The sequence below is a fragment of the Pleurodeles waltl genome, unplaced genomic scaffold, assembly GCF_031143425.1.
Source record: "Pleurodeles waltl isolate 20211129_DDA unplaced genomic scaffold, aPleWal1.hap1.20221129 scaffold_72, whole genome shotgun sequence".
Taxonomy (NCBI): Eukaryota; Metazoa; Chordata; class Amphibia; order Caudata; family Salamandridae; genus Pleurodeles; species Pleurodeles waltl.
This window is the reverse complement of record NW_027150393.1, coordinates 2363130-2374604: the sequence shown is the minus strand read 5'-3', so window position 1 is coordinate 2374604 and position 11475 is coordinate 2363130. Positions and strand designations below refer to the sequence as shown.

Genomic DNA, 11475 nt, shown 5'->3' with positions numbered 1-11475 from the left:
ATTTTAGCGGAAAACAATCAAATCCTGCTCAAAATACACAACCCCTCAACATTTCTCATTTTACTCGAAGCATTGTTGCGCAAAACATATTTTTTGCCTCAGGCGAAAAATGGATTACAATGCCTTGGCTTCCTTCCTGCTTGCTCTCAGTGCGCCCTGTGTGATGATTTCACAGGCTCTCCTTCCTGGCATTTAGGCATCAGATATTTGTCTGTCTCTGCCCGCAGCTATGGGATTTTTCAGGACGTCTGAGTGTATGCATGCTGGCCGACACCGCTGCAATTTTCACACTTACCCCTCGCATTCCGAGCAACTGCTGATAAAGTATAGAGGAAATCGTGCAAACATATGAGGGGAACTGTGCTCCTTCAGTCAAATCAGCAAGCTTGTTTCTGTAGTGTAGTGGTTATCACGTTCGCCTCACACGCGAAAAGTCCCCGGTTTGAGACTGGGCAGAAACACTTGGCAGCAGCAGCTTTTGTGTTTGCTCCCTAAAACCTCAGTCTCTCTCAATGCACACTTAGACAGAAATGACCTTTAAAAACTTGTGACCTGTGTAAAACGTGCTTTACTATTGCAGGACGCTAAAAAGTTATCTGCATCCCTCGGTGGTCGTGCATGTGCATTGTTTCTTGTTCTGTTTTTTTTTTTTTTTCTTGGCCATGTTATATTGTGGGGCCTTTAAAGCTGTGACTTTGATAGGAACATTGCAAGCGGCAAAATCAACAAGTGCAGACTGAAGAGTCCGACCTGCACACTGTTTTGGCTGTCAGGATGGCCGAGTGGTCTAAGGCGCCAGACTCAAGAGAGCTTGATCTTCAGTGAAGCTGAGCCTTCTGGTCTCTTCATGGAGGCGTGGGTTCAAATCCCACTTCTGACAGGTGTATTTTCTTCCCTTAAATCTTGCTCTGCTTGCAGAGCCAGCTCCTCAGACCACTATCTTTGGAAGCTGCTGTGGCATGTGAGGAGAAATCCACCAACCCATCGGCTGGGCCCTCAATCAAAATTCTGTGTATTACTGGAAGGGGCGTCTCAGGCACACCTTCTGTTAGAGCTGCACTTTATGACAGTAACTACCATGCTGGTTTCTACTTAAGCAGTTGATTCTATCGTTTGAAGTGAGGCTCTCCTGCCACCTTTTGGGCAAAGAAGACTCTGCCCCTGCAACAACACAGGCAGACAAGCTCAAACTAGGTTTCTTGGTTAGGTGGGCGGAGCATATTGGCAATGGTGCCTCCTCGTGACTTGCAATTTACATGAAGAAGACAGAGAGGCAGCTGGGAGTAGGCAGTACCCATGAACCCCTGAACACTGTCTTGCGACTAGCACACAATTCTGAAATGAGGCGGGGGAAAGGAGGTGATTTCCCCATCAAGGGCCATTCCGGGAAATCAGCCACCCTGCGTCTCCCAGGTGAGTGTTTCAGGCCTATGAGCCACTACTATAAATCTCGCCTGATCGAGCCTGATCGAGCGCTGACCGAGCAAGTGTGCTTGAATCCAAGAGGCATGCTCCTCTGGCTCAAGAGCTAGCAGGCCCTTCAGTGCTTCTGGTTGGGAAATCTAAGGTGCAAGGGTCCATGACTAGCAGCGGGTTACAACTACCAGAAAGGGTCTGCTTTTCACATCAGTCCCCTAGTTCAGCTCACTGGCACAGGGCATTTTGACTACCTCTTGCCTTGCTAGAGACAAACAAAAAATCCTTGACAGAAAACATCAATTGCTATGGCACGCTTAGAGAGAGAGAGCCTCCAAATGGCCCTGCTTTTCTGAAAGACGCTTCAGAAGATGTTTCAAATGACTATGCAGCGGCAGTCTAGTTGGTATAGGGGTATGATTCTCGCTTCGGGTGTGAGAGGACCTCGGTTCAAATCCCAGACAAACCCCTACCTTTATAGGTTCAGTCTGTGTTTTAAACAGGAGTATTTCTGCTTTTCACTCTTGTAAGATGTCATGTTGCAATGCAATACATGCTTTATACTGGCGTCGAGACGGTTCAGCATCATGAAGGTATGCGAGATTTCTTTGCAACTGCTTTTCTGTGCTGGAGCAGCAGTGCTCGTAGGAACATTAAATGCACAGTGCTTCTCCATGGTAATTTCGGGTCCAGTTCTGAAATCACCTCTTGGAATGAAAGTGATCCCAGTTCCTTTCTTCCAAGGGAAGAGATTGTGTTCCGGAAGGCTCAGCTTTGAGCGTCATGAACATTGGCCCTCATCCTTGCATCCCAGTCCAATGCATAGCCACATAAAGCAAGCAGGTGTGTCTGTTTCCATAGTGTGGTGGTTCCAGTACAATGCATAGCCACATGAAGCAAGCCGGCAAGTGTGTCTGCTTGTGTAGTGTAGTGGTTATCATGCGCACCTCACATGCGAAAGGTCCCTGGTTCGAGTCGCTGGGCTTTTTCACAGTATTTGCATTTCCTGCCTCACCTGACAGGCAAGCTGAGATAAAAGAGACTGTGTCTATCCCTCACCATCGAGAGGTACTACGCTCCTGGGGCATCTGTCACAGCTCACCAAGAGGAGTTGCGCCAGCTTACGGCAGTCAGTTGCTCACTGTTTGACCTTTGCAATGAAGCCTGAGCCTACAGCGTTCAAGCCAGCCAAGGAAGGAAGGTACGAGAGCGAAAATAGCTTTCCCACCCTCACCAAGAACACACACCTTGAGCAAATAAAGTGCCAGACTTACAAGGCCCTATCGCCACCGGAGCATCACTTTTAGTGACGCCTCCGGTGGCACTATGCACTGCGCGGTATTTACAAGATGGCGTTCAGCCACTTTTTGTGGCTTAACACCACCTTGTAAATACGGCCCCTTAGCACACAGCGCGTTCCCTGGAAGGGGCGTGCAATGGGTGTTGTTGGGAGTGTGCCACAGCAACACCATAGCATTTTGATGCTGCTCCAGATTTAGGAGTTGGCGTAAATCTGCGTCAGCGCCAAAATCCAACGCCATCCCAGGGGTGTCGTTAGAGTGGCGCACTGAGGAGAAATGTTTTCATTTCTCCTTGTTTTTGCTCTTTCTATGTGTGATGCATTCTGCAGCACACATAGAAGTAAGAGCAAATCACCATTGAAGATTTTTTTTTGGGGCAGGAAGGTTTCCCTTCCTGCACAAAAACAATTTCCCCCTCAACGCAGTCATCCTTGTACCATGGTGCAAGAACGGCTGCGTTGGCGCTCAGCAGCTAATTTAGAGCTGGCGCAGGGGGAAGCACAGGGGTGCGCTGTATTCTACTAAATACGGCGCTTTCCTGCATTTTGAAAATGACGGCACGTGGGGCTTGCAAATTTGGCACAGCGTCGCGCTTAGTCATTTTCTTGTAAATCTGGGCCAAAATGTCTAAAGGATAGAGGCTTTTTATGTCATGTTCGATGAAGACCATGCAAATGACTCTAGTCGTACTGCAAAAGAGAGCACCATGTGCAGTTTCTTGCTTTGGGATGTAGTCTCCCACTCTCTGTCACCAATCCTCCGAGCAGGGTCGGAGCCGTTGCATTTCTGTGCCCAGGCTCGTTGGTCTAGGGGTATGATTCTCGCTTAGGGTGCGAGAGGTCCCGGGTTCAAATCGCGGACGAGCCCATTTTAGCGGAAAACAATCAAATCCTGCTCAAAATACACAACCCCTCAACATTTCTCATTTTACTCGAAGCATTGTTGCGCAAAACATATTTTTTGCCTCAGGCGAAAAATGGATTACAATGCCTTGGCTTCCTTCCTGCTTGCTCTCAGTGCGCCCTGTGTGATGATTTCACAGGCTCTCCTTCCTGGCATTTAGGCATCAGATATTTGTCTGTCTCTGCCCGCAGCTATGGGATTTTTCAGGACGTCTGAGTGTATGCATGCTGGCCGACACCGCTGCAATTTTCACACTTACCCCTCGCATTCCGAGCAACTGCTGATAAAGTATAGAGGAAATCGTGCAAACATATGAGGGGAACTGTGCTCCTTCAGTCAAATCAGCAAGCTTGTTTCTGTAGTGTAGTGGTTATCACGTTCGCCTCACACGCGAAAAGTCGCCGGTTTGAGACCGGGCAGAAACACTTGGCAGCAGCAGCTTTTGTGTTTGCTCCCTAAAACCTCAGTCTCTCTCAATGCACACTTAGACAGAAATGACCTTTAAAAACTTGTGACCTGTGTAAAACGTGCTTTACTATTGCAGGACGCTAAAAAGTTATCTGCATCCCTCGGTGGTCGTGCATGTGCATTGTTTCTTGTTCTGTTTTTTTTTTTTTTTCTTGGCCATGTTATATTGTGGGGCCTTTAAAGCTGTGACTTTGATAGGAACATTGCAAGCGGCAAAATCAACAAGTGCAGACTGAAAAGTCCGACCTGCACACTGTTTTGGCTGTCAGGATGGCCGAGTGGTCTAAGGCGCCAGACTCAAGAGAGCTTGATCTTCAGTGAAGCTGAGCCTTCTGGTCTCTTCATGGAGGCGTGGGTTCAAATCCCACTTCTGACAGGTGTATTTTCTTCCCTTAAATCTTGCTCTGCTTGCAGAGCCAGCTCCTCACACCACTATCTTTGGAAGCTGCTGTGGCATGTGAGGAGAAATCCACCAACCCATCGGCTGGGCCCTCAATCAAAATTCTGTGTATTACTGGAAGGGGCGTCTCAGGCACACCTTCTGTTAGAGCTGCACTTTATGACAGTAACTACCATGCTGGTTTCTACTTAAGCAGTTGATTCTATCGTTTGAAGTGAGGCTCTCCTGCCACCTTTTGGGCAAAGAAGACTCTGCCCCTGCAACAACACAGGCAGACAAGCTCAAACTAGGTTTCTTGGTTAGGTGGGCGGAGCATATTGGCAATGGTGCCTCCTCGTGACTTGCAATTTACATGAAGAAGACAGAGAGGCAGCTGGGAGTAGGCAGTACCCATGAACCCCTGAACACTGTCTTGCGACTAGCACACAATTCTGAAATGAGGCGGGGGAAAGGAGGTGATTTCCCCATCAAGGGCCATTCCGGGAAATCAGCCACCCTGCGTCTCCCAGGTGAGTGTTTCAGGCCTATGAGCCACTAATATAAATCTCGCCTGATCGAGCCTGATCGAGCGCTGACCGAGCAAGTGTGCTTGAATCCAAGAGGCATGCTCCTCTGGCTCAAGAGCTAGCAGGCCCTTCAGTGCTTCTGGTTGGGAAATCTAAGGTGCAAGGGTCCATGACTAGCAGCGGGTTACAACTACCAGAAAGGGTCTGCTTTTCACATCAGTCCCCTAGTTCAGCTCACTGGCACAGGGCATTTTGACTACCTCTTGCCTTGCTAGAGACAAACAAAAAATCCTTGACAGAAAACATCAATTGCTATGGCACGCTTAGAGAGAGAGAGCCTCCAAATGGCCCTGCTTTTCTGAAAGACGCTTCAGAAGATGTTTCAAATGACTATGCAGCGGCAGTCTAGTTGGTATAGGGGTATGATTCTCGCTTCGGGTGTGAGAGGACCTCGGTTCAAATCCCAGACAAACCCCTACCTTTAGAGGTTCAGTCTGTGTTTTAAACAGGAGTATTTCTGCTTTTCACTCTTGTAAGATGTCATGTTGCAATGCAATACATGCTTTATACTGGCGTCGAGACGGTTCAGCATCATGAAGGTATGCGAGATTTCTTTGCAACTGCTTTTCTGTGCTGGAGCAGCAGTGCTCGTAGGAACATTAAATGCACAGTGCTTCTCCATGGTAATTTCGGGTCCAGTTCTGAAATCACCTCTTGGAATGAAAGTGATCCCAGTTCCTTTCTTCCAAGGGAAGAGATTGTGTTCCGGAAGGCTCAGCTTTGAGCGTCATGAACATTGGCCCTCATCCTTGCATCCCAGTCCAATGCATAGCCACATAAAGCAAGCAGGTGTGTCTGTTTCCATAGTGTGGTGGTTCCAGTACAATGCATAGCCACATGAAGCAAGCCGGCAAGTGTGTCTGCTTGTGTAGTGTAGTGGTTATCATGCGCACCTCACATGCGAAAGGTCCCTGGTTCGAGTCGCTGGGCTTTTTCACAGTATTTGCATTTCCTGCCTCACCTGACAGGCAAGCTGAGATAAAAGAGACTGTGTCTATCCCTCACCATCGTGAGGTACTACGCTCCTGGGGCATCTGTCACAGCTCACCAAGAGGAGTTGCGCCAGTTTACGGCAGTCAGTTGCTCACTGTTTGACCTTTGCAATGAAGCCTGAGCCTACAGCATTCAAGCCAGCCAAGGAAGGAAGGTACGAGAGCGAAAATAGCTTTCCTGCCCTCACCAAGAACACACACCTTGAGCAAATAAAGTGCCAGACTTACAAGGCCCTATCGCCACCGGAGCATCACTTTTAGTGACGCCCCGGTGGCACTATGCACTGCGCGGTATTTACAAGATGGCGTTCAGCCACTTTTTGTGGCTTAACACCACCTTGTAAATACGGCCCCTTAGCACGCAGCGCGTTCCCTGGAAGGGGCGTGCAATGGGTGTTGTTGGGAGTGTGCCACAGCAACACCATAGCATTTTGATGCTGCTCCAGATTTAGGAGTTGGCGTAAATCTGCGTCAGCGCCAAAATCCAACGCCATCCCAGGGGTGTCGTTAGAGTGGCGCACTGAGGAGAAATGTTTTCATTTCTCCTTGTTTTTGCTCTTGCTATGTGTGATGCATTCTGCAGCACACATAGAAGTAAGAGCAAATCACCATTGAAGATTTTTTTTTTGGGCAGGAAGGTGTCCCTTCCTGCACAAAAACAATTTCCCCCTCAACGCAGTCATCCTTGTACCATGGTGCAAGAACGGCTGCGTTGGCGCTCAGCAGCTAATTTAGAGCTGGCGCAGGGGGAAGCACAGGGGTGCGCTGTATTCTACTAAATACGGCGCTTTCCTGCATTTTGAAAATGACGGCACGTGGGGCTTGCAAATTTGGCACAGCGTCGCGCTTAGTCATTTTCTTGTAAATCTGGGCCAAAATGTCTAAAGGATAGAGGCTTTTTATGTCATGTTCGATGAAGACCATGCAAATGACTCTAGTCGTACTGCAAAAGAGAGCACCATGTGCAGTTTCTTGCTTTGGGATGTAGTCTCCCACTCTCTGTCACCAATCCTCCGAGCAGGGTCGGAGCCGTTGCATTTCTGTGCCCAGGCTCGTTGGTCTAGGGGTATGATTCTCGCTTAGGGTGCGAGAGGTCCCGGGTTCAAATCCCGGACGAGCCCATTTTAGCGGAAAACAATCAAATCCTGCTCAAAATACACAACCCCTCAACATTTCTCATTTTACTCGAAGCATTGTTGCGCAAAACATATTTTTTGCCTCAGGCGAAAAATGGATTACAATGCCTTGGCTTCCTTCCTGCTTGCTCTCAGTGCGCCCTGTGTGATGATTTCACAGGCTCTCCTTCCTGGCATTTAGGCATCAGATATTTGTCTGTCTCTGCCCGCAGCTATGGGATTTTTCAGGACGTCTGAGTGTATGCATGCTGGCCGACACCGCTGCAATTTTCACACTTACCCCTCGCATTCCGAGCAACTGCTGATAAAGTATAGAGGAAATCGTGCAAACATATGAGGGGAACTGTGCTCCTTCAGTCAAATCAGCAAGCTTGTTTCTGTAGTGTAGTGGTTATCACGTTTGCCTCACACGCGAAAAGTCCCCGGTTTGAGACCGGGCAGAAACACTTGGCAGCAGCAGCTTTTGTGTTTGCTCCCTAAAACCTCAGTCTCTCTCAATGCACACTTAGACAGAAATGACCTTTAAAAACTTGTGACCTGTGTAAAACGTGCTTTACTATTGCAGGACGCTAAAAAGTTATCTGCATCCCTCGGTGGTCGTGCATGTGCATTGTTTCTTGTTCTGTTTTTTTTTTTTTTTCTTGGCCATGTTATATTGTGGGGCCTTTAAAGCTGTGACTTTGATAGGAACATTGCAAGCGGCAAAATCAACAAGTGCAGACTGAAGAGTCCGACCTGCACACTGTTTTGGCTGTCAGGATGGCCGAGTGGTCTAAGGCGCCAGACTCAAGAGAGCTTGATCTTCAGTGAAGCTGAGCCTTCTGGTCTCTTCATGGAGGCATGGGTTCAAATCCCACTTCTGACAGGTGTATTTTCTTCCCTTAAATCTTGCTCTGCTTGCAGAGCCAGCTCCTCACACCACTATCTTTGGAAGCTGCTGTGGCATGTGAGGAGAAATCCACCAACCCATCGGCTGGGCCCTCAATCAAAATTCTGTGTATTACTGGAAGGGGCGTCTCAGGCACACCTTCTGTTAGAGCTGCACTTTATGACAGTAACTACCATGCTGGTTTCTACTTAAGCAGTTGATTCTATCGTTTGAAGTGAGGCTCTCCTGCCACCTTTTGGGCAAAGAAGACTCTGCCCCTGCAACAACACAGGCAGACAAGCTCAAACTAGGTTTCTTGGTTAGGTGGGCGGAGCATATTGGCAATGGTGCCTCCTCGTGACTTGCAATTTACATGAAGAAGACAGAGAGGCAGCTGGGAGTAGGCAGTACCCATGAACCCCTGAACACTGTCTTGCGACTAGCACACAATTCTGAAATGAGGCGGGGGAAAGGAGGTGATTTCCCCATCAAGGGCCATTCCGGGAAATCAGCCACCCTGCGTCTCCCAGGTGAGTGTTTCAGGCCTATGAGCCACTACTATAAATCTCGCCTGATCGAGCCTGATCGAGCGCTGACCGAGCAAGTGTGCTTGAATCCAAGAGGCATGCTCCTCTGGCTCAAGAGCTAGCAGGCCCTTCAGTGCTTCTGGTTGGGAAATCTAAGGTGCAAGGGTCCATGACTAGCAGCGGGTTACAACTACCAGAAAGGGTCTGCTTTTCACATCAGTCCCCTAGTTCAGCTCACTGGCACAGGGCATTTTGACTACCTCTTGCCTTGCTAGAGACAAACAAAAAATCCTTGACAGAAAACATCAATTGCTATGGCACGCTTAGAGAGAGAGAGCCTCCAAATGGCCCTGCTTTTCTGAAAGACGCTTCAGAAGATGTTTCAAATGACTATGCAGCGGCAGTCTAGTTGGTATAGGGGTATGATTCTCGCTTCGGGTGTGAGAGGACCTCGGTTCAAATCCCAGACAAACCCCTACCTTTATAGGTTCAGTCTGTGTTTTAAACAGGAGTATTTCTGCTTTTCACTCTTGTAAGATGTCATGTTGCAATGCAATACATGCTTTATACTGGCGTCGAGACGGTTCAGCATCATGAAGGTATGCGAGATTTCTTTGCAACTGCTTTTCTGTGCTGGAGCAGCAGTGCTCGTAGGAACATTAAATGCACAGTGCTTCTCCATGGTAATTTCGGGTCCAGTTCTGAAATCACCTCTTGGAATGAAAGTGATCCCAGTTCCTTTCTTCCAAGGGAAGAGATTGTGTTCCGGAAGGCTCAGCTTTGAGCGTCATGAACATTGGCCCTCATCCTTGCATCCCAGTCCAATGCATAGCCACATAAAGCAAGCAGGTGTGTCTGTTTCCATAGTGTGGTGGTTCCAGTACAATGCATAGCCACATGAAGCAAGCCGGCAAGTGTGTCTGCTTGTGTAGTGTAGTGGTTATCATGCGCACCTCACATGCGAAAGGTCCCTGGTTCGAGTCGCTGGGCTTTTTCACAGTATTTGCATTTCCTGCCTCACCTGACAGGCAAGCTGAGATAAAAGAGACTGTGTCTATCCCTCACCATCGTGAGGTACTACGCTCCTGGGGCATCTGTCACAGCTCACCAAGAGGAGTTGCGCCAGCTTACGGCAGTCAGTTGCTCACTGTTTGACCTTTGCAATGAAGCCTGAGCCTACAGCATTCAAGCCAGCCAAGGAAGGAAGGTACGAGAGCAAAAATAGCTTTCCTGCCCTCACCAAGAACACACACCTTGAGCAAATAAAGTGCCAGACTTACAAGGCCCTATCGCCACCGGAGCATCACTTTTAGTGACGCCTCCGGTGGCACTATGCACTGCGCGGTATTTACAAGATGGCGTTCAGCCACTTTTTGTGGCTTAACACCACCTTGTAAATACGGCCCCTTAGCACACAGCGCGTTCCCTGGAAGGGGCGTGCAATGGGTGTTGTTGGGAGTGTGCCACAGCAACACCATAGCATTTTGATGCTGCTCCAGATTTAGGAGTTGGCGTAAATCTGCGTCAGCGCCAAAATCCAACGCCATCCCAGGGGTGTCGTTAGAGTGGCGCACTGAGGAGAAATGTTTTCATTTCTCCTTGTTTTTGCTCTTTCTATGTGTGATGCATTCTGCAGCACACATAGAAGTAAGAGCAAATCACCATTGAAGATTTTTTTTTGGGGCAGGAAGGTTTCCCTTCCTGCACAAAAACAATTTCCCCCTCAACGCAGTCATCCTTGTACCATGGTGCAAGAACGGCTGCGTTGGCGCTCAGCAGCTAATTTAGAGCTGGTGCAGGGGGAAGCACAGGGGTGCGCTGTATTCTACTAAATACGGCGCTTTCCTGCATTTTGAAAATGACGGCACGTGGGGCTTGCAAATTTGGCACAGCGTCGCGCTTAGTCATTTTCTTGTAAATCTGGGCCAAAATGTCTAAAGGATAGAGGCTTTTTATGTCATGTTCGATGAAGACCATGCAAATGACTCTAGTCGTACTGCAAAAGAGAGCACCATGTGCAGTTTCTTGCTTTGGGTTGTAGTCTCCCACTCTCTGTCACCAATCCTCCGAGCAGGGTCGGAGCCGTTGCATTTCTGTGCCCAGGCTCGTTGGTCTAGGGGTATGATTCTCGCTTAGGGTGCGAGAGGTCCCGGGTTCAAATCCCGGACGAGCCCATTTTAGCGGAAAACAATCAAATCCTGCTCAAAATACACAACCCCTCAACATTTCTCATTTTACTCGAAGCATTGTTGCGCAAAACATATTTTTTGCCTCAGGCGAAAAATGGATTACAATGCCTTGGCTTCCTTCCTGCTTGCTCTCAGTGCGCCCTGTGTGATGATTTCACAGGCTCTCCTTCCTGGCATTTAGGCATCAGATATTTGTCTGTCTCTGCCCGCAGCTATGGGATTTTTCAGGACGTCTGAGTGTATGCATGCTGGCCGACACCGCTGCAATTTTCACACTTACCCCTCGCATTCCGAGCAACTGCTGATAAAGTATAGAGGAAATCGTGCAAACATATGAGGGGAACTGTGCTCCTTCAGTCAAATCAGCAAGCTTGTTTCTGTAGTGTAGTGGTTATCACGTTTGCCTCACACGCGAAAAGTCCCCGGTTTGAGACCGGGCAGAAACACTTGGCAGCAGCAGCTTTTGTGTTTGCTCCCTAAAACCTCAGTCTCTCTCAATGCACACTTAGACAGAAATGACCTTTAAAAACTTGTGACCTGTGTAAAACGTGCTTTACTATTGCAGGACGCTAAAAAGTTATCTGCATCCCTCGGTGGTCGTGCATGTGCATTGTTTCTTGTTCTGTTTTTTTTTTTTTTTCTTGGCCATGTTATATTGTGGGGCCTTTAAAGCTGTGACTTTGATAGGAACATTGCAAGCGGCAAAATC

General features: G+C 48.4%; 2 non-coding genes across 2 annotated transcripts; both read left to right on the top strand.

Annotated features, from left to right (window-relative positions):
• The first annotated feature begins 7095 nt into the window (after positions 1 to 7095).
• On the top strand, positions 7096 to 7167 carry TRNAP-AGG (transfer RNA proline (anticodon AGG)). Its single transcript has one exon. It is a non-coding gene; the product is annotated as a tRNA-Pro (tRNA).
• Positions 7168 to 10679: 3512 nt separating this feature from the next.
• Positions 10680 to 10751, top strand: TRNAP-AGG (transfer RNA proline (anticodon AGG)). The gene has a single exon. It is a non-coding gene; the product is annotated as a tRNA-Pro (tRNA).
• The last annotated feature ends 724 nt before the right edge of the window (positions 10752 to 11475 follow it).